Genomic DNA, 24,279 nt, shown 5'->3' with positions numbered 1-24,279 from the left:
GATAGAGACCTGTGATCACTAAGACACAAGGGAAACCACTTACAGAAGCCACCAAATTTGCATGGCATTCATCATATCTATCTCTAGCTGAGAAAAATATGTATCTATGCTATTCAGCTAGTCTCCTGTTTTAAGTTCTGGAGAAACGAAGTCCTACAGAAGGAAGTTATCTTGGACACTTCATGTAAGTTGGGACAAACTAAACTCTGGGGGTGCTCATCTCCTTCTCCTTAGAGGGTAGAGAGCCTAGATAAGCAGCTTCAAAGGTTGAGATTAGAGAGGAACTCCATGCTTTGAGAGCTTTGAAAGGGATACGGTATCTCTGTGGTCTTCGGATCGGAACAGAAATCAGCATAAACAAGAAATTCATCAGCGCTCCTAATGGCTACAGCAGCCTCCAGGGGACTCTGCATCCGGCCCAAGCGATGGACAATTTTCCATAGTCTCAGCAATAGCTTTTGTGGGGCTTAAAGGCAGGTCCCCTGCAGACCAGAAGTAAGATTCAACTCAGTAGGCCCAGAAACCACTGCATGCCTTTAGCTAAATTTGGCTGCTGAAGGGCAGCTCTAGTGGGGTGAGGCAAAGAAGTGCTATTTTCCCTCAGGAAAGCTAACTTTATTTTCTAAAGGTTAATGAGAAATAGAAGAAAATTAGGCTAGCCAAAAGAATGAAAATAAATGGGTTCTTTTCGTCTTCTTTCCCCCTCGTTTTTCAGAAAAATGCATGGCTTTGGTTTTTCTGCAGGCAGTTGCTTCATATCAGTGTACCATGTGGTGACTCAGACATTTTGTTATTATAATCCAAGCCAAAGGGGAGATATATTTTATGAGATCCATGTCTCCTCCTTGTCTCTCCATACTGTATGTTTTCACGAGCGAGGAGGAACATGGTCAAAACTTTGAAGATGGCTCATAGTGTCTCTTGGCAGGTTGTAGACTGCCTTTGCTTTCAGCTAGCAAAACTAAGAGAAACTCGGGTTTGCAGTGAGCTCACATGTAGCATCAAGGACAGAATTTGTTTCTAAGTTCCATAAAGTGTGGGGGGGGGGGGGGGGACACACACAGATACACTAGTAAAGATTTAGGGCTCCTAACACAACTCTAGAGGACCATGAGAAAAGGGACTTTGGCGAGAGCTGAGCTAATGCATATAGCCTCACAACTGGAGTTTAGTTACATTTGCTCAACTGACAAGCAATAAAGCATTCGGATGCAGTAACTCCAATGCACTCAAAATGCATGTCCAGGAGAGCCAAGACCACCTGTAAATCAGATTGCTCCTCCTATATATTCCCCCTCCTAGGAAAACCTTAACTGTGTCTCAGTTGCACACCCAGATAAGAACACCAAAAACCAGTTATATATCCTGAAAAGGCTCCACTAGGGGCTGCAAGAACTCTCAGCAATTTGAGTGCAATGGCCAAGAATTTGCTCTAGATCCAACCCTCCAGTGTAAAACCATGGTGAGCAACTACTGTGCAAAACTGATCTAAGGCAGGGGAAAACTCTGGCCTCCAGCTGACAAGTTTATTTCCTAGACATAGGTCTGCCCTTTGAACTCTGAAACCTTTGACCATTGTGAAGCAACCAGGCCCCAGAGGCACATGAAATAAAAATAAATAGAAGACTTCAGGTGCATCTGGTAGAGCCAGTGGTTTCAGAGAGTGGTTACAGAGGCAACGTTTTCGCTGTGCTTAAGTGCTGAACAAAGCAAAGAGGGTTAACAAACTTCCATCCCTCACATACAGGTGGAATGTAAGAGTTTTTAAAGTTTAAAACAATCATCAGATCAGAAGAGGTATCTGATGGCTCCAAGTTAAAGACATATTCTTTTGAGTCAAGTTATGAGAAGTATTTCCTAAGGGAATGCCATATGAACCATTTGATCTACTAGATGCTTGTGGCACTCACCACATGCTTTATGTTCCTTCCCAGAGATGATGTTTCTCTGGCACCAAGAACATCATCATTCTCTGCTGCTCAGCCTATTCTGACAGGCCAGATGTATGCAAATAAAAAGAAAGTTCAATAAAAATCTAACTCCCAGACTTAGATGCCCAAGTTCTTTGAGGGGAGAGAGAAGAATGAATTCCCATTGCATTTCAGGAGGGCTGGGCATCCCAGCACATATCCGCATGGGCCAAAGATTTTGGATAAAGAGCAAAGGAAAAGTTTTGAATTATTCCAGAACTCCTTCCACTACCTCACTTCCAGACAGATACGAAGTGACAACACCCTGAAACCAAGCAATACAACTGAGAAGAACATTATCAGATTACTCAGAACAATTCCCATTGTTAGTGACCCACAATTTGTGACTTAGAACAACCTAGAATTATTGGGATCTCAGCAAGTCCTCAAAGCTGCTTAACTCTTTAAGTGGTGTCCCCCACACCACCACAACAGAAGGGCTTTATTAAGCAGGAACGTAAAAGCAAAGCAACTCTTATCGCAACTGGAGACAGACTAAAAGGAGGGAGTAGATGACTTTTACTAGACATAGCACATTCTCCAAGCAACATCACTATAACCCAAGAGTGAGAAAAAGTCAGTGATTCCAGGCCTGCCAAATTATTTAGGATTGAATAGGATCCCATATCATGACAATGAGTGATAGTATAAAGCTCAAAGACACAGAAAGAAATACTGTATGTTTTAAGTAACTGGCAGGAGCAGATTCTACATTTCAGTGTTTTGGCAGAAGAATACAGGCTTGTTCTGGGACTACATATTCAAACCCTTCATTGATTTAAAGATACAAAGTACTGCTAATGCAACCTCAACATGAGAACAGTTAGCAAACCTATCAATAATGCTTTTTTTTTTTTTTGCTGTCTTTTGCATAAGCGTACATACCCACATTTTTTTTCAGCTGCTGACTTTCAGTTAAAATTCAATTAATGGGAAAAAGAAACACTAAGGGACTTTATTTATTTTAAAAGGGCCAAGCATTAATGTGACATCCCGTGAAGCACTAAGGTGAAGGCTAGCAAAATTGCAAACTTGATGTTATTCAAAGCAAAACGTAAAAAGCAAGAAAGAGCTGCAGCAAAAGCAGCCTGTAGTGACCTAAGAGAATGCCTGAAATAATCTAGTTTTGGCAACACCCTTCTCTGTGCACAAGACAGGGATCAGAAGCGTGCTTCTCTGATTTGCGTGCTACTGACCTATTGAGGAGCAACAGGTTTTGAATTCCAGCCCAGACACCTGGAGTTCAGCACTATGATACACATTACAAACAAGCACTGACTGACACAAATTGGGTACATTACCTCACCTCTTTGAAGACTGGCAGCACAAAAGTCTTAAGTTCCCTGGAGAATTCAAGTCAGTGGATGCATTCATGACCTACTTGTAGGTAACACAACAGTCACAGTTGCTAGCTGAACAAGCTTGTACAGTTACATGTTTTCTGTTGCATCAGTTCTTTGGTACAGAGGAACTTGGTGTGTATTTAAAGCCAGTACGTCCTACCAATTTGGAGCTTAATGCACACGCTTGAACACCCTCCTCACTTGAAGCTAAACCAGAAATCCACAAGACCTTTAGGTACAGTAGGAAATTTTCACACCAGCCATTCTCCCCATCAGTGGTTGACTCAGATACAGTTGGGTACTTGATGCACACTCCCTGTTCACCTTCAAAATGGTTTCCAGCAGAAGAGAAGCTAGACCATGAAACACCAAGCACTCACACCAAGATCTATCCTGATGAATCAACCTAGCTACGTAATAATGCTACAAGACAATCACAAGAGATGCAATACTATGAGCTGAGCTCAGGAAAACCCTCAAAAGATCAATTCTCCCAAGACATGCCTCCCTCTTCTCATAATTTTTTACAACATGTTAATGAGCAGTTTGACTATTACTCAAGTATGCAGAAGACATGTATACAATAGACATGGATGCACAAGTCAGAGGAACAAGTACTTGATCCAAGCCATGGCAGCCACCAGCAACAGCTGCCAGAAGCAGACCAGTCCACTGTGACAGATGTCTTTGTCATACTCCCCTGCGAACAGTTCATGAGAAATTAAGATCTTAATGGAGAGCAGCCAGAGTCACTCTATCTAGGACTGACTCTGGGTCATGTATTTTATTAAAGCAGTTCCTCGAGGAACCAGAAAAAGGAACAGAAAAGAATAGAAACCTCTTAAGAAAGATTAGTGCAAGAAGTTATAATGCAAACACAGCACAAATGCACAGCAGACTTCTGCTCCTCCGTTGGCACACGTGCACTCACATGAGTTAGATCTTTCTTCACCAAAATGAGTTGATATGCAAATAAAAAATGACAACAGGGACCACAAGACCAAACAGTGACTGGCTAATGGCTCCCTCTAGAATTCTGCCTCCTCACCTTATGCATCATGTTGCAGTAAAGACCTTCCTCAATAAAACACAAAAGATGCCACAACTGCCACTTTGCAGTGATACATGGGAAACACCTCATCACCCGTTCCTCATAGGAGGCCAGTGCGGACTACTATCCTAGACTCCCTTCCAGAGGGAAAGTCCCACTGTGGTGAGCAGAGTGGGAACAAACTGCTCTCTGTAAGAAGTGCCTTCATCTTCATGCAACCTGGCGAGAGACTGACTGACTTCAAACAGCCACGGCGTGTCCAGGCACTTACAGCATTTCACATGTGGGGTACTGAGTCACACAGCAAACACATACAAACAGGGGATTGAGAACAACTTTTCCATGCAGCTAGAGTACAGCTGAAGGCCCCATATATTTATAAAATGGCTGCTAGCCAGAGAGACTTCGGAGCCTGCCTTGCTACCCCAGGCTAAGAAATGATTGCAGCATGCAGTGCTCAGCCAGGCCCCCCAACAGATTTTATTTATGCATCTTTGCTTTCATCTCCCCCCTCATACACAGTAGCTTGAACATTGTCTCCACCCTTAACCATACAACTTGCATATTTGCAAACAACTCTTCATCTTAAGACCACAGACAGGCAGATTGCTCTTGGGCCATCAAATTCAGTCTTATTGTATGAACCAACTACCAAATAATCCTCCCCCCCCCTTTTTTTTTTTTTTTTAGGAACAAACAGAAAACTGATTTTTGGTGTCAGCAAACAATCCCAGAACCCAATTTCTTGACTGTTTAGGAAATCCATGCATAACCTCTTGTCTTGGGCAAACATTTTTCATAGCTAACAAGCATGTACTTTTTCCTCCTTGCGTGTTAATTTAAGCACAAAAACCCTTCCCCAGCCCTCTGCCCTCACCTGACGCACAGATTCTCAATAGCTGCAGTGCCCTGAGCTTGGAGAACTCCTCCACATACAAGTGGCTGAGCCTCTTAATCCAGCTGAGCATGCTAACCTCTCTGAAAAGTTTACCCTTTTGAAATCAATAATCTGAGCTGCAAGGGTAGTTTTATTTAGTCTTCCATTTCATTTAAAAATTAATTAATTCACAGTCACTAACCCTTCTATAGCTTTCTAATTTCTGTACCAAAAAGCAGTACCAAAACTGACTGAAGGAGGAAGAACTATCTGAAAAAATAATTCATCAGCCATTGTTGCTAACATTTTCTTGAGGCTTTTCAATCTATCCCTGAGAAATCAAAGCCACCACAGCACATCAAACGAGTCTGGTGTCTATGGAAGTGTCAGTGCTAGAAATTCATAGCCAAAATTATTTTGCCCAGCACACATGGAGTTTTCATCCATGCTACCCTTACCAGTTTCTTCACAGAAATATAGCAATATTTCTACATACATGGACAAGGTTGTATTCAATCTCTGCCTTTCCTAAGCAACTGATCACATTCAACAATATTTACATTTCACTGTCCTTTCCTTTACCTCAAGATGCTCACTTTTGCACCTAGTATGATCAATTCAAGTTCCTACACCTTGTTACCCAGACTCACAACGTTTTATGTATATATTTCAGCTGTCTCTTATTGATCCTACTCCATACCCCAAACAGATTAGGCACTATCTTACCACTAACATATCACCCACACAAACAAGCATTAGTGCTTTCTTTCTCCCATCTATCCATCCATCCACCCACCGATGTTTATCCATTACCACACAGTCATTTACCTGATTGTCTTTCCTGAAGTTACAGATATTCACCTTTGTCTTCAACATCCTAGTTTCTCTGTGTCCTTGCTCCTTCTTAAGCTCAGCTATCACTGTGAGCTACACCTCTCTTCTTGTGGGGCCCAGTTGCTTTTCTCCTTTACTGACATCTCTTTTGTTTCTGTTGCTTTCACCTCTTCAGCAAAACCAACCATTATTTTTAGGTCTCATCCACTAGTAATCCCCTTCCTCCATTCTGCCCTCATAGTCACACAAGTACAGGTCCTTCACCCTAGGTGGACACCTGCCCTTTGTATTCTCCTGCTTGTTAGAACTCCATCATACCTGCACCCTCCTCACCTCTCTAGCACATCAGCTAAAGAAGACAAGTGGTCTCAGCTACAGCTCCAGCCTTCACATCTTCTCTCCCATGCACTCCAGTGGCTTCAGGCCTACATGGCCTCTGCCAGAAACCCTCATATCCATCCACAGCACTTTCCTCCAGTCACACTCCTGTGCTCCACCAGCCTTTGAACCTCCCCAATAACCATGACTACAATCATTGTCTTCCTCTTTTGAAAAGAAAGGTACAGCCACTCCATCCTCTTCCCTACCTACTCCCTTAGCCACAAGCCCTCAATGAGCCCTAGCTAGTCGGTGGTAAAAGACTTTTGCCTGGGTCAGCTCCACCCCTTAATTAAGCTCATCTAGGAGCAGAGGTAGTCCCTCAGCAGTAAGGTTGCTGTCACTCTCCAAAGACCCAGCAGATAGATCTGTGACAAGCCTGTCTATCCCCCTAAACTAGGATTGTCTCCTTGTTCCTGAGAGCAAATCCCACACAGTCCCCTTCCCAAACATTATGCCACTTGCTAACCTGCTTTTTGGCCCTCATGGGTTGGAGCTTTTTCTACTTCTTAGTGCCACAGCAGGGACAAGTAAAGCTGAGGTTTGCTGGAAAGATATATGGGAACTTTCAGTCCTTTCTCACAAGTATCTTTGTTTCATGAGGTGGCTCACAGGCCCTTCTGACTGGGGGAATCAGAGAGGTGGCAGTACCCTCTGTGATAGGGACACCTCCTCTCTGAGCAAACAGGCGTAAGTCTGGTGCACACCATATACCTGGGCTTCAGAGCTGACCCTGTGAATGAATGAGGACAAGTGACACCAGCTCTACCTCCACTAACAGCTGCTGTGTGTGGACCAGAGAATACAGCACCATCATCCAGCATGATCACCAGCTCAGACCCCCTCCATCATCCAGCAGTTCAGAGTTAGATGGATCTTCTTGTTTACAGGGATGAAGGCAAATGACTGTTTCCAGCTCCATGGTCATCTTAACTCTTATTCAGAATTCAATACTATCCTCACAGTCAGTACTTCTTCCTAGTATCTCCAGTTGAAAAAGGAGAAAACAGATACCCCAGCTCCAGATTCCTGGCATGGCCCACCACTGTCAGCAGCCCCCTTCTGAGCAGAGACTTGATTGAGAGTGGACAGGCACTTGGACAGCCCCAGTGAAGAGGTAACCACTGTGTCCATTGCTGTGTGAAGACCCAGGAAGGAATCGGGGGGAAGAATGATGTGATGAAGAGAAGCTCCACAGTACAAAGGTATGTGTGTCAATCCTCTCTATAGGAATACTTCAGTTCAGTTAATCCCAGCATCTTGCACTGCTGAATGCAGCAAAAGAATGAAGAGGTAGGCAAGAAGCAAGGAAAAAATGAAGAGGAGGCAGCACAGGTGAAGAACTGAATGAATGGAAAGGACGCAAGAGAGAACCAGAAATGCTGAAAATATCAAAGAGAGACCAGCCTCCCAATGCATTGTAAAAAATAAATAATTTTTTAAAAGGATAGCAGATTAGAAGAATGTAAGAGTTAATAAAAGCAAGGCAGTTTTTAGGAGGAAGTTCTCTACAGTGTTGCCATCAATTGGGTGCACACAAAAGGTCAGATTCTCCACTGATATTGCTCCATTTACTCCAGTAAAACTACTAATTTGCAGTGCTGATGAGATTATACCTGACCCTATATCTACCTACCCCTTCTTACGATCTAAGATTTACTGGCAAAGCTCTGTTGAAGTCAATAGGGCAGCTATGCATTTACTCAAGGACCCAGACCAAGTCTTTCCCTCTTTATCTGGAAAGTGTAGAAAATGTGCCACTGTTAATGGTGAAGGGGCAATCTGAGGAAATTTCCTCTTTTCTGGTATGGCTGGGCTATGCCTTTTCTCATCTATTCTCTACATCTGGGTAATTGCATTTCAAGTGAAGGCTTTCTAGCCAGCAAAAGGAGGCCCTGCAAAATGAGTTAGAGGAAACCACAAGTTTGGCATCAGAGCCAGCATCCTTCTCTGAATCCTCATGCTGAGTCTAGCTGTCTGAAAAACTCTACTTGAAAAGGAGTGCAAGATTTCTTCACATGCATGTGACAGCTGCAAATATTTCCCTTTGATCCATCACATGCACACAAATCCATGCCCCGTTGACCCCCAGGTATGTGAAAATGTAACCCATGTTAATAGATACAACAAACACCTAGGCACTGAGGAAAGTGTGCAAGTCCGTAGTACCTCCTTGTGAAGACGTGTACCACTTACACACAGCTCTCATGTCAGATACAACTGGCAGTCCAAACGAGCACACATGCAGCATCTATGGACACCAGGCTGGACCCAGCCCCTGTGACCTCTTTCGCAGCGTAACTTGTGCTGCCCAGGTGGAGCTTTCATCCTTCTGAGTGGCATAGGGGTGCACAAATGAGGCTACTGCTACTGTCATAGGAAAGGATTTCAGCTTCTAGATCTAACAATAGAGGCTTGTCCTTTCAAATCCAGAGGCTCCAGGTTCAGTTCCCACAGACGATCCACCCAGAGTGGTTGTCAGAGCAACCCTGGCCTTAGAGATAGGGACTTACTGGAAATTACTTTGTAATTATTTGAGCTCACTCAGGGGAACAGTCCAAAGTTGTGCATATGGAACCCCCTCCAAAGTGGAGTCAAATGATCTGAAATCCCACCTGGCCACCTATTTGCATGAGTTTTTACACAGATTGGAGTCACAACCAAATTCTGCATGATGAAGCAAGAAATCTTTCCTTGGCACCTTCTGCATCCTTCCCTCCCCCCCACATTTACTTCTAAGTGAATGTCGTGGTAGAACCTGCCAGCCAGGCAGCATTGACGTTTTGTGTTTATCCACACCAAGGGGAGCTGCCACACGTGATTCTCTTCTACCGACATCCAAGCTGTCTGAGTGGGGAGAAAGCCGGGTGACCTCTAGGACTAGTCAGCCACTCAACTGTCATAAAAATAATGGAAGGAGCTTCATGACAGAAACCAAGCCGACTTGGGAAACTAATGCACAATCTCTCAAGGGAAAACAAAGAAGCAACAACAAACCCAACAAGACTGGGGTTAAAAATCACTTCAAAAACATGAAACTGCTAGTACTAAGAATGCTCTGAATCTGTTTACCATGTATTTTAATCATGTAACTGATCAGTCCACTGTAACATACACCACATGTTAAGATAGATGCAGCAGATATAAAACCAAGTCTGATTTCACACAGTAAAAATGTGTACATGCAAACAGAAATACATTAAATACATTTCATACAAAACATTTCTTCTTATAATTTTAAATTCATATCCCGATTGTTTTGCCCAGTTTGGAGCCTACTGGAATATTCTGGGACTGTCCCAAATCCCATATGGGTCAAGAGCTCACTGACTCCAGTGGGTGTTGGATCAGATCCTATGAGATCAAAATTCCTGTAAGGACTAATGTTTCAGTGTGGTTGGGTTTGCATTCTGTACAGAATACACTGTAGTTACACCATCCTTGCAGTGTAGCTACAGCGTAACATTAGAACTGAACTGCTACAAACATGGACTGAGAACAAACTTAGCAGTCTGGATGATGAGCAAGTCCAAAATATGACATATCTGTTGTCCACCTCTGCCGAGGCTCCTGTGAAGCATCACCAGCAAATATTCAGCTAGGTTGTTTTGGCCCCTTCTTACCCATTCGAGTCATTAATCATTCATCTTAATTATCTCGGTGGTATTTTGTGCTCCTCCCCCACCCACACCGCCTGTCTGTTTGTGGTATCCATCTGTTGCTCCTAATCATATACTTGGACTGCAAGATCTCTGGAGAAAGGGCCATTTACTCATGACGTGTGCGCAATGCTTCATGCACTCCAACCTCAGCCACCAGTTGAGACCTCACATTATGTCTCACCACAAATCATAGTAACTAATGATCATCGTCAGATATGCTGCATGTGCATGGGCACACACACCTATATATACACGTAGCACGTATACCTGCATGTATATTAGGAATGCACATAGAAGTCTACTGGAGACAGGTATGCCTGCAATTAAGGTAGGTGCCACTGAGATCAGGGGAAGGAGGAAAAGAGAGGGGCAAGATGAAAAGTTTCAAATGTGAAATTTTAGCTGAAACTATCTTCTGCCTGCTCACCCCCTCTAGCTGCAGTCCACAGCCTTGCAGCACCAAAAAGAGCAGGAGCCACGCGCCACGCTTCAGTTACAACACAGTTGCCCACTGCATGAAAATACCTTTCTGAATTGAATTGCTGCATTGTGCACAACGTAGGGGAACATCTAAGGTGTTCTGAGGTCTGGTGACAAACACACTAACACTTGCATGGGGGCAGGGTTAAGGAAATGTGTGCTTTTGCAAAGCTCACCATGTGCACTGTAGCACAGAAGGGAACAGCAATGTCAGTGAGACTGAACAAGTCTTCCCTGGCTTTAAGCTACTTGTCATTTCAAAAATTCCTTTTGGTTTGTTGGGTATAGTAAGAAATGGCTTTAGGTGTTACTGAAATGTATTTTTATGGGATCTGTACCTAAAATGGAACATTTAGCTAGACCTGGCCTGGAATGAATGATTAGACAAAAATTTCCAGAACTAGTTGTCCTCCACTGATACCATTTTCTTTCATGATCTGCTCATCGAGATGCACTTCTCTGGCTTTCCTGTATTCACAGACATATAGATATCAAGGCAGGCAAAGACAAAGTGATCTTCTTTCTTACTTATACTGCACATCAAACTAAAGCTTACCCATATATCCTCTGCCAAGTCCAAAGACTTAAGTCCAGTCTAATATTTCAAGCAAAGACAAGCAAAGTCTAGGAGGCACAGAGCATCAACGAAGTTTAAGCCTTTGTGTAAACCTGTGTGCACTGAAGAGGAGACATTCCCACAGCTAGGACTAGGTGTGCCAGCTCCCTCCAAAATCCTGTGCTCCATACCAGCCATATCTGGGATGTACATGCTTAGAGCTGGTGGGAGAGGCTGTGATTCTGCATTTCAGCCAGGGCTGAGTACCCAGCAAATGCTTGCAGCCTGGTCTGATGGGTCTTCTCCCAGAAAAGGATCTTGAGGCACTCTCCATCACTTGTGGCACAATCTCCCATGATGGAAAAGATGACTGAAGGATCTGTTGGCAGGGACAAGGAATTGATTCTGTTCCATGAAGAGACTCCCTGCGTGTTTTGGGAACAGACAGGACTTTGAAGAGCTGTCATTCTCCCTCCAACACTGAAGTCACTTCAACAGAAATGGACCCAGGGATTAAAAAAAAAAAAAAAAAAAAAAAAAAAAAAGCATCAGGACAAGGCATATACAATGGGTCTGTCTGGTACATTGCTAATGACTATCATCTGGGTGCAATAACAGTAGGATGAGAAACTATTTCTTAATGTACACAGAGCAAAGGAAATCCTTTAAGCAAACATACCAGCAGAACAATTAGATGGTTAATCACTACGTTGGCCATGAGAGGTTTTCTCCATTTTTCCACTTCAAAGGAGCAGTGATTAATAAACAGTGTTGCCTCTTCTGGAGAGATGAGTCAGCCCCCTGCCCACGCTGGGGTTATCCTCACACTGCTGCTGCTGCTGTTCAGAGCATGTGAGTGTTCCCTGGGGAGGAGAAATGCTTCATTTAGCTTGTGGTGCTCCACACCGGATCACACAGCCTTGGTCTCCATGGCCTCCCTCCTAGCACTCCTGGGAGGGCGCCTGCATGTGGATGGGGGGGATCTCCAGGGGGGTTCTCCTACACAGCAAGTATTTTCCAACTCCAGGTGAAGAAAACAGAAGAAAAGCCACTAGATGGATGAGAGGAGCTATGGTACAGTTCAGAGATTTTGCTACCTGAGTCCAGCTTTGATCTAGGACAGTAGCAGGTGGAAAGGCATCAGCATTCACCATTAAGTCCGTGAGATGAACTGATCACCTCCTGCTTTTTATTCAGGTTAGTTAAAGATGTTGTATGGGTGCTGGGTAAGGGTGGACTAGCAAATGGAGAGAGTCCCTCCCTTGGTCATGGCCAGCCCTGAAGGAACTTACCCAGACCCAGCGGGAGGTGAGCTCAAGCAGCTGTGCATGAAGGGCACTTTACATAAGTCCCACCTAACACTTCAGAGGGAAAGGTCTGATCATAGACATGCTGTGATCACAGAAGAGAGATGGGTCCCACTCTTCTTTCCACCATGAGGAGCAAGTGCCGGTCCATGGTCTGTATCAATCTCCACCTTTCTCTCCAGGAAAGGTGGATCCATCCATGGGGAGGATGACACCAGAAGCCCAGGCCATGGCAGCAGACAAAACACATGGCGTTGCTGTTGCCTGTCTTGGGACACACACCAAAGAGCTGAGAAATGGAAGGGGAAGCATGCCTGTCCTGAGAGGACCAACAAGTCTGTGTGTGTGTCTGTGGGAATTTAACAACAGCAGGTGTCCCGCAAAGTGAACCCTCTTTTCCCCTCACACTCCCTTTGCTTCATGCTCTTACACGAGCAGTAGTTACAGAATCTCCCATCTGGGTTTGGCGATGACACCCATGTGAGCTACACCACCGGCATATGCCCATTCCCTGCCTTTGTAGAACTACTTCTACACATCGCTTACATCCACTGTGCCAAAGGCACGGCCACCGAGATGGCACACCCTTCTCAGCCCTGTTCCTGCATTGTCTGTGCTCAGGGGGTCCCACCTGGTCTAACGTGCTCTACAGGGTTCTGCCAACAAACCAGGTCCTTGTCCAGTCTCTCCCACCATGGAACTATCACAATCAGTGGAGAAACACCAATTCATGCCAGCTGCAAAATTAGCCAGATGTTTTAACGCACTCTGGTCCTATTACTACCCATAATAACTGCAAGATAGATGTTAGGTCTGCTGCAGATTTCCTCCCTGCCTCTGCTACAAGGGCCCTCAGCTCCCCAGGGCCTCGCTGCCCAAAATGCACTTGCTTAGCAGCTCCCTGTCTCTCCAGAGGACATTGCACTGCAATGACACTTGTTCTCTTCAGCTGCTCTCATTCTCTTAGCAGGGCTTTTCTTTCCCTGCTGGAGCTCCAGGCGGGAAGGAGCAGCCACAGAAGAGCTGGCTTTGCTCAGCAGGGCCTCTGCTCATTTCCTGAGCACTTTTTGACACGTTCCGTTTGTGACCAAGCTTGGGCTGGGATCCCAGCTGATATTTTAACTTCAGCCTCAATAGATTTCAAACTTCAGCCACTGTAAATTATTCCTTGACATGCACTCCCGCCTGCATTTTGGCACTTTTGCATGTGTACAGTATATTTAATTTGGGGTTTTTTTAAACGTTTCTTAGCTTTCTCCGTGTCAGCTGTCAAAAAGAAGACGACACCTTGGTGAAACCACCTGATCCTTGGTGAAGTCTGGAGACACCAGATTGGTTTGACAACTCCGTGCATAATAATAATCACATTCTCTACTTAACGAGAGACAGATGAAGCGGTGTGCCATGTTCTAGGAGATGTTTACAGGACAGAGAACATTGGAACAACCACATGGCTTCAAACCAGGAAGTGATCTACACAAGGAACCTGGTTTCAGCAGTCACCAGGATCAGAAACTAAGCAGTCTGTAAACAAAAATGATGCAAAAATTCTCTGCTGTGGTAGTCAATAAGAGATTTTACCCACTGAGGCTGCTTATTCCTAAGTCTTCTCAGAGTTGGCTTATTTCTTAAGACATCAGAATTCCTCACTCAGCCTAGCAAAGCACTTACTAAGCATTTATTAAGCTTATGCTTAATTTTACATATACAGCCAGCTCCAATAGGATCATTAGTGTGTTAAAAGTTTATCAATTCATTGCTCAGAAATCATCCAGGCTGGATTTTGTTTAACAGAAGTGAGAGAGCCCTTGCACTTTCTCTGTCTTGTGCTTCTGTTGTTTCTGCTAGACAAGAATACCATGTACAGATAGGTACAGACACCTTGGTCTCAGAATTTAGGCTCTCCCGTGATGCAGGTGACATGGCCTTCCCCTTGGGACAGCCTTTCCTAGCCATCGCAAGGAGGATTAAACTCTCTGGAAACAAGGATTCTACAGCAAAAAGCCATCAGAAGTGCTGCACATGCTTCTTGATGGGTGTCATCCATCCCACTGCCTTAACCTTTCATCAGGGTTCCTTTCACAGCATTTAAGAGTTGCAGAGACATCTGAGGCCTCCTTCCAGGCTCCCCCTTCTCTTGGAGCTTGATCTGAGGGCAAAGAGTGGAAATTCAAAACAAACAGTAAACAAAAACAAGCTCTCCTAAGTGTAAGCCACACATTTGTTTGGAAGCTCCTTGGCTAATCTTACTCCCTGTCTCCTGCTCACTCTGGAATGTCTTTTTTCTTCTTTTTTCTTCCTTGCCTTGGTAACAAGAAAAACAAAGGGGGGGGGGGGGTGATAAAAAAAAACCCTCCATCAAGAATCCTTTGTCAGGGACCTGCCCAGCTCTGCAACCATAGAGCCAACAGATAAGGCAGGGTGGTCTTGTATCCTACTAGCTGCCTATCAGGTGTCTGATGGGAAACCACTTCAAACATTGTTGCTTGCTCCAGATTCAGTAGGTAGATCTGTTACTGGATGGCCCAAACAAAAGCCCCAAACATCTGTAGAGTTTGGCTGCAAGTCAAGGTCTGATCTGAGCTATCCTAGAAATTCCAGTTTTGTCTGGCCCAGAAGTTGTTGGTCATCTGCAGAATGGAAATGGGAGTGGAAACCTGTCATTGCAAGATGGGGGAAGTTGGAGGTGAATTCTAGGCAGGCTTCTTTAAGCTCTTCAGGATGGATTCCTAGCTGACAGAAATCTAGCTTAGCTGCAAGACAGTCTGTGGAACCACATGGATTGACACCATCCAAGAATCTAGCCCTCTTCAGAAAAATTCACAGCATTCCAGGGTTTAATGGACAGCTGACAGAAAACTTGACATTTTTTAAAATTTAATAGCTCTATGCCTTCAGCTTATGATGGAAGGACACTCCCAGCACCCATGAGAGAATTCCGTGAAGTCCTCCAGCAAGCTCAGATTCCTGATACCTGTATTGCTCAGTTGCCCAGGCACACCATCTGGGAACTCAACCCCTGTTGTGCTTGGTGTGGCTCAAGCAGACAGCAAAAAGATGATCTCCTCTGGAGAGTTTGAAAAAGCCAATTTTCATTACACTTCTTTTTACATCATAAAAGCAAAGAAATACACACCCTCCACTCTTGTATCAGTTGCGTTACTTGAGGGTCTATCAGGCAGTCTTTGTGCATGGTATTAAACCATTCCCTTAAGGGGAATGTGGAGATGAAAGGAAAGCTTTGGAAGCAGCTATTTTTAAGCCAGGACAGTGCTCCATCACCCCATGTTGCTTCCAGTTTTAGTCAGAGGTCAAAGCATTTTGATGTTACCTTTTTCACATCTCCTGAAGTTTGTGCTGTCCCAGATGAGGCTGTCACAACCTTCATGCCTCCTAGCCCACATTTGTCCATGACAGGCAGGATTATTTGAATGAGGACTCTCAGACACTGAAGAAAATCTCTAAGGTTTGACTTCTTTTCAAAAAAAAAGAAAAACAACCAAAGCAACCAACAAAGGTGACTCTCCATGTATGTTATAGTTGTTTGCATAGGTCAAGACATCATTAATGTACAGAGTCAGGAAGCAAAGATGCCTGGCATTGAGCTGTCATTTAAGTTAAAAGCACAGACAGAGACAGCAGTGTTGAAAATTAAGGGCAATGGAGTGTGCAATGATTTTTTTTCTGGGGGTAAAGGGCGAGCCAGCAACATATCAATGCCACTGTCACAGGTCTTCCAGGATGTCCTTTACTACATATTTCTGTGTCAATAGACTTCTTTGAAAGTTTGGTCACCAACAAAGAGGTGCAACTATTTAGTCTGTCTTAGCATTATATTGCTTATGGATTCTGGAGGGGAATCCTAACCGAGATCCTTAAAGTAACTAAGCTTGCAGAAGTTATCATGAGATGTTTTTCATTATCCCTGATTCACCAGCAGGGAAACTGAGGCAGCAGGAGGTAATACACAACACAGTGGTAGATGAGAAGAGAATGTCTTGCCCCAGACTTCCAGCCGTTTGCCTCTGCCTACCAGACAATGTTGGCTCCTAGGTAAATAATGAAGCTGTCACACCCAAATGTTATTTTTAAACTGCGGCTATTGGGTTTGGCACAAACTTCAGCAAAGCACAGCATGACCAAGGGAGTCCTGAGGAACAAGTGCCCTGCACAGATGGAGCTGCTTTGGAGAAACCTTGTTGTTCTGCTACATTTACGCAATCGGTTGAATGGGAACCCAGACTCCAACCTATCGGCTGCACAAGAGCACAGAGAGAGCCTGAACGAGGACGTGCGGCAGGACGGTGGAGCTGGCTCCACCAACCACCACCTCCTCCACCCTGGTGCCCTGGCCCAAGCCGCGCCGGTCAAATCCATAGGGGGGCAGCAAACTCTTTGCAGTCATGGGACTTCATTCCCAAAATGATCCTCTTCCAAACTCTGTCCCTGGGCAGCTGAAGAGCCCCACACATACACAGCACCCTTGGGAAGGTCAGCATGGACTCTGCAAGCTCAGAGGAGGGAAGATGGGCCTGCAGGGTCTCTTTGAACTGGACATGGGTGACCGGTTCAGCTCAGCGACCCAAGCTGGGGGGGGACATCATGTGTGTGAGCCCATTGGTAGGGCTAGCAGGGTTCTGGGAAAGCAGGTGAGTTGTGCAACACACAGCTGGCTTCAGGTTTTGATATGAAAAACAGCATTTCCCTGTAAGACTGCCAGAACCCTTTTGTGATTCAATGGATACGGGCTCACTTTGAGAGATTTGAAGCATACAGGGTCCAAGATGGTCAGGTCTTTTATAGTTGCATCAGAATGGTAACAACACAAGGACAGCCACACTGGCTCAGAGCAAAGCTCCATCTACCTTTATATCCAGCTTCTGTGGTAACCAACAACAGAAATGGAGAAAAGAGCATAAGAAAAGAACACACATGGACTTACTCCACCCCAGGATGCTCCCCTGCCTCCAGAGGTAGACAGTTCCAGCCAGCTTCATGGTACTCCATGTCCATATGCTTTCCTCACAGCTCAGCTTTGGCACAAAGTGAGCCTGAGTTTAAGAAAGGGGCCAGAACTTGCATTTAATCTGTTTGTGTAGACAGAGCTCAGATGCAGAAGCAGGTGAAACTGTACAATCAACACAAACCCCTGGTCAATTATAAGTAATTAGCCCCCGAGGGGCCCTGAATCTTGGGGCACAAACTTCATGTTGAGATCCATACTAACTGCGCCCTCTCTCTCCTCTTGGAGATCTCCAGTCAAGCATCTGTAGAAACTTGCACTCATGACAGAGCACAGGAATATATCGTTGTTGCTATCTGTATTGTGGTGGTGCGAAAAGCGCCAGTGCAGGTGAGCATTTGCACAGCCAGAGCTAAAGGACCACTGTGCAGAGAAGTCCAAACAAAACACTTTGCTACACCCAGTCACCCAACAAAACTGAGAGCTGGATTTTCTCTCCAGACAGGCAAGGGAGAACAGACTCGGAAGGGACACAGGTGACTTACCCAATATCCCACAGGCAGCCAATGGTGGAGCTGGGATTAGCTCACAGCTTTCCTGACTTCTCCCCTCCCAAGCTCCAGCCACACTGTCCCTTTCCTGCTCGATTTTGCTTCTCTCCACCCCGCTGTCTTTATCGAACAGGTTTCCTACAGTGCCTTTTAGGCAGCTGTCAGGTTTGGATGAATGTCTCCACTCCATCGAATGGGCTGTCCCCCCCCTGCGCTGTCCCTGTGTGTGCTGTTAACCCTGATTTCCCACTGAAGTAAATGAGGAAAAAGCAAGACGGATAGCTCCATGGCAGCTGGACAGGAGCTCACCTCCCCTTCTCTACAGCAGACAGTTTTCTCCCCCTTTTCCTCTCTCCTCTAGCAGCTTTCCTCAGAGACCCTTTTGTCTCCAGCTCCCTCCCAGGGGAAAAAAAAAAACCCCAACAACAAAAAACATTCCTCCTTTTCCCTCTACCCTCCTGAAAAAGAGCTAGTTCCCTTCCTCCCAGCTCCTCATCCCTCCAACAAGCTTCAGACACAGGGTTAGCCCTAGGGAGCGGTGGACAGGTGACAAACAGGCCCACTCTCGTTTCTACTTTTCTCCTTGGGGTGGGGGTGGAAGAGGTCCCAAGGTCTCACCTATTCCCTCAAGCTGCTCCATCTTAAAACAGACGTTTCCCCTCCCTCAACCCCTGAGCACGCTCTCCAGTTGCTGCTCGCCTCCACTAATATCATCACAGACTAAACAACTCTATTGCCCTTTCCGCGGCTCACCTGCCTGCTCTTGGCTACCGCCTGCCCGAGCTCAGGGAAGACACACAGTTGCTACACCAGTTCCTAAGCTGTACTGAGCTCTCAGGGAAGGAAGGAGAAAAAAATCCTGGAAAGTTAAGAGAAAGGAAAAGGGAGAGGCTTTGGGAGCAGGTTAAGAAATGAGCCTGCAGATGCAGGGAAATGCAGCCCTAGCAGAAGCCAGCCTTGATCAGAAGACTTCTCCATGCTGACGCTTAGCAGAGGGGTGCCTTTCATCCCCAGATTTATGTCAACCCCTCTGCAGCAGTAACCTACCCAGCCATGTCTCCCATCTCCCTTTACCTTACAACAGCAGAGCATCCTTCCCCTAGGATCCCAAACAGTGGTGTTTAAAAAGCCTTCTGTCTTGCCCAGCTGTGCAGATGCCCAGGACGAATGTAGGAATAGAGGGGAGACTGCCCGACCCCAACACAAATGTTCCTCGCTCTGTGATCAGTGCTGCTCTACATCAGACTAAATGACTTTCATGGTTGCTTCTGGCCATAAGGATCTAAGCACTGAGGGTAGTGATGGGAGTCCATGCAGAAAGCTCACAAAGCATTTGCCTGAAGATACCTGACTTGCAATTCTCCAAAACTTCACAAACAGAAAACTGCCCTGAGAAATACTAAAATAACAAACCCTGAGCTCTGAGGTTCAAATAGCAAAGGTAGGGCTAGATAAAATTTTCCTCGGTGTTGTTCCTCATGGTGGAGAACAAGGCTAGGTACCTAGCGGATGGGTGGGAAAACAGCCTCCAAAACTCAACTGCAACAAAACCTGGGGCTGGATCCAAGAAGAGGGCTGTATAGTGTCCTCTGCAGAAAAGGAAGGTTTATCAAGATCTTTTCTGTCTATTCTAAAGCTGGTTTTGATTAAAGAAGGAATTACCACCAGTTCCCTTCCCTTGCCCCAGTAACACATAACACACCATCCCCATTTCCTTCGCTGCCAGTTTGCTCTAATAAAAAGCAGAATTATGCCTGAAAAGCATGTTGCACAAAGATGGACCCGCCAAGCAGTCAAATAGATGCATTCACCAGCAGTCAGTCAGACGCATGCATACACAAATCCCTTGCTTGCTGGTAAACAAGACAGATTTCTTTCTCAGCTGCCGTGCATGAATTTCAAGCTGCTGTGGAAGAAACCTCTCTCCTCCTAGGTTTTGGTGTTGCGTGCAAGGTGATCTGGAAGGGTGGACTTGCAGAGCTACCTGCCTTTGCAAATCCAAAGTCCTGACACCTCCTGGCGAAAGCTCTCCATGGATGCCAGTGGTTTTAATTTCAGACTCTAACATCTGAATGGTCTTTGCCTGAACGACCACCCAGGTCAGCACAAAGCAGAGCTAACCTCACTGGTGTCTGTGTGACACCTGGCAGAGTCACCCTGGTATTAGAACAATGCCCCAAATGGTGCAGCAAGACCTTGCTATCATTCAAAGCAGGCTTAGTTACATTAAGCACTTAAGATGTCATGCTTCTCAGACACCAGCTATTTAATGCATTTATTATACAAAGAATTACTAAGGGGCTGAAAGGAAAGTGAGGAATGGTTTCCTCCGGGGCTCTCCTGAGTACTTCCCAGCAGAAAAGCTTTGACAGAGTCAGAGAGATAGAGTAAAAGCTTTGACAATAGCCATTTCCACCATGCTACAAGTTTACAGCCCAGGGTATAATTTCTGAAAACTATTCAGCAGCATCTGCCAGGGAGGAGAAAAGAGGAATGAATCCCACTGAATCCAGACCCGGGTTTGCTGTAATGCATGGCAGTGTATTGATGAGGCAGAGAACAGCCTCTAAATTATTTGTAGCACTATGTGACACAAACACGGAGCAAGACAGCCAAGTGGCATGAGACCTCCCTTGCGAGGAACACCCATCCAGGCAGTGGCAAACAGCAGGAAAACTTGGCAGGGCAACGGGTGCTCCAGCCCCAGCCAGGCAGAGGGAAAGGCAAGGCCTACAAGCCATGCACACTCCCAAGTGCCGCTGCCAGCCCAGAGCAGTTTGTTCTATCCGGTCGCTAATGGGGCTAGAGTCTCTTCAGTGATGCAGGAGAGGTGGTCCAGGAGCAAGCGCCAGCTGCACAGCACAGGGACAGACTCACAGGAGCCATCTCTTCTTGCTCAGGGCAGCCTACAGCTCCTTTTCCCTTGAGTGCCACCAGCAGAGAAGTGGCTGCCCATCACTTGGAGGTGGGGACAGTGGCTAGAAGGGGCAGTGGCTTGCGTGCGAGTTAATGGCAGTGCGAGGCACCACAAAACCAGCATAAAATAAAGATGCATTGGGCAGTTTGCTCTGATCTACCCTCCTGCCCCATGGGACCTCATGGTGGGCACAGCCCAGCCATGGCCAGTGGGAGGTTAAGGGAGGAAGGTTGGGGCAGCCCAACCTCAGAGGCTGTGGGGAGCCCGGGCAGCCCAAGAAACCTAGCATGCCTTCCCTCCCATCCTTTCTGCCTTCTCTTCCCCCACTCCTTCCCCCTCTGCACCAGCAAGCATGTCTCGGTGGTCAGGAACTGATCAAAGTCCTCTGTCTGGCAGACTGCCTCTTCTCTTGTGGGACAAGCCCCAAGGCATGCTGCAAAGGGCATTTTTCCCCTCCAGCCCCCCTTTTCTGCAAGCAGGCGGAAACGTGGGTCTTCCCTCTCATCTCTGAGTTTGATTTTGCTTGCTCTGGTTCTGTGAGCTTGAGATCAGTGGACAGTTCATTAAAAGAGAGGGAAAACAAGTCATATCGATGTTTGAATAGCTCCATGGTGAGATTCCCTCATGGAAAGCATGACTGAACATTACAGGAAGGGATCTCTTCCGACAGGTTTCTTAATCTAGCTGTGAAACACAGGTGAGGGTTATACCCCATGTTTTATTATATTGCCTACAGCAAGGGGTGTTCTAGGGAGTGATCTAGGCATTTTATAGGTGCCTGGTAGGCGTCGCCAAGTCCACACATCCAAATATCACAAGACGCGTTCAAAACATTGAGAGACCGGCTTTTAATAATCACAATCCCTTTATTATTTAAAACCCCAAAAGACAGACCTTCCTTTCTTTGCCATCTGTTTTTCTGAGGTTTTAAGATTTATGCTGTCAAACTCTGCATGTATAAGGGTGGGGTTCGGTTGTTTTTATTCTGTGCTCAAACATACAGGTCTCATACAAATCCCGTGACTCCAGGAGCTTAGTCTCTGGAGAAGAAAAAACACCAACTACAGGAAGATTGCCCCAGAATTGACAACCTTGGTTGCTAGCTTCCTTCCCAATAAATTATCTTGCATCTTTCTGACAGCAGGTCACAGGTTGCTCTAATCATGTGGCCACAGCTATCTAGAAGGAACTATCGTTTGGGAGAAGGTTTTAGAGGAACACTCACGTACATATATCAGAATAACAAAGTCAACGTGTTCACCCAAAACTGTATCTCTCCTTCCACTATTTCAAACCACATCATGCATGATAAGATTACATACACCACATCCATCCCCTTGGTACTTGGGTGTGCCTAATTTCCTCCCAACATTGCAATTGCACCACTGATAACAGGAGAAATCAGGCTGGACTCTGCTCTCACTCCTGGTACTGCCCTACCAGACAGCTCCACAAATTGTTCAGCCTTACACTGGTGCAATGAGCATCAAATCCATTCTGTCCTGGGAAACTCTGCTAAATTCCTTAGGCCACAAATAGGATACTGGAGTGCCTTGAAAAGGATTAAGCGTTGCTTGAACTTCGCCTCTAAATTTCTGAAGATGGATGCAGAGTGTTGTAACAAGACCCAGACAGCATGAAGCAGCCAGGCAATGCTGTCCTACTCCATAGGTGGAGGATCGTCCCCAAAAACCAGAAACCATCAGGGTACAGAGCCACTGCAGTGATACCTAAACTTAGCATCAGCCGCAGAAAAGGAAAGAAGCCGTGGCTGGGCTGTTTTTTATTCCCCTTTGATCCTTGCCTGACTCCCCAGGAGTCACCAGCAACCAGGAGTAACTTATAATAAGCTTTAGGCTACTCTGATTTATTCTGGGAGCTGAAGCCAGGTGCAAGGAAGTTAAATAGCCAGCATTTCTTGGCTTTCATTGGGGGAGCAACACACTAAACATTACAAATCGCCAGTGTGGCATACTTTGGGCTTCGCCTACAATGGCCAAAGAGAGCACATTAAGACAGCATGTAAAAAGAGATCAGACTTTTTGCAAATAGGATGCACCATTCACTTCTAGCAATTCCTTTTTCTAACTGCAAATACTGACCCTGGAATAGCTCTCAAATCATGCTGGCATGTTAGCAAAAGAAAAGTAAAAAGCACCAAAAAAATTAAGGATAGAAAAGAATAACTGCGATGACTTTCAAAAAGAAGAGAATGAGGATTTTTTCCCCCATGTATTTGCAATTTTCCAAAATGACATGCGAAGAAAAGGACAACCCAAAGTTTGTTTCAGAAAGCAGAACTGCAGAAGTTATTCATTATCAGTAGGACTGTTTGGAAATTCAGCCACCGGCTTGGCTTTTTCTTCCACTTACAAATTGTTCAGAAACTGATCCTAATTTTTCTCAAGTGAATCTACAACATTCAAAAGCATACCCCTGTGGGTTAGGAAGTCCACAAATGTAATGGGTCAGCAGTACCTAACTCCCTTTGACTTCTTTGAACAACTCAGCCTTCACCAGCCCATTGAACAAAACCAGCTGCAATCTTGGAGCTACTCACGTGCTTTCTACTCGGATTTTCACTTTTTGCTTTTCGGGGCATGTAACTGCTTGTCTGTGCTACATGGTTTGATTCTACAGCTCAACTGGATGACCAAAGGCTTTTAAAATAAGAGAACAAGCAAGGCTGAACGATGAAGAAGTCACTTACAGTTCACATTTTTTGGACAAAAAAAGCTTTTGTGCTAAAGTTTGCGAAGCCTTTTAGATTCATAAACATTTTCCCCACTGCCCAAAGGTCATCCGCATACTCATAAATAACCAATAATATAACTCTTTGGAGACCAGCAAAGCCAAGTCAAACTGAGAGTTTGCCAACATGTTCACAATACTGTTTATTCCATTAGTGCACCAGACCCTGCACCGGAGCACTTGACTCTGCCCCTTCAAAATGAAATGAAAGAAATTATTTCTTTCAAACAGAAATAAAAATCCATCTGAATGAGTCAGAACACCACGTGATGGCTGTCCCCTTGCAGACCACTCTGTAGCATGTACTTCCATCAGTCTGTATATGAGATGTCAAACCATTCAGTTTATAAACCCACTTTATTATAAATATTAGCATCCTGTCCCAGTGGATTTGAGGATTTTTATTTTTTTTTTAAGTTTTAATTCAAGCCTAGCTCCATCAAAACAGCAATGTTAGAATATTTCAGAAGCAAGTGGGTTTGATTCCAAGCATGCCAAAAGGCAGAGGGAGGGAGATAGTAAAGGGGAACAGCTAAACCTTTTCGCTTTCTGTCCTCAGCACCATTGCGAAATATTTCTCAAAAACATAAGATTCAAGTCAAGTTGCCATGTTTTAAACAAACCACGGTGTGTTATTGT

The sequence above is a fragment of the Buteo buteo genome, chromosome 16 (genome assembly GCF_964188355.1).
Source record: "Buteo buteo chromosome 16, bButBut1.hap1.1, whole genome shotgun sequence".
NCBI lineage: Eukaryota > Metazoa > Chordata > Aves > Accipitriformes > Accipitridae > Buteo > Buteo buteo.
The sequence above is the reverse complement of the archived record's forward strand: the minus strand, read 5'-3'. Positions refer to the sequence as shown.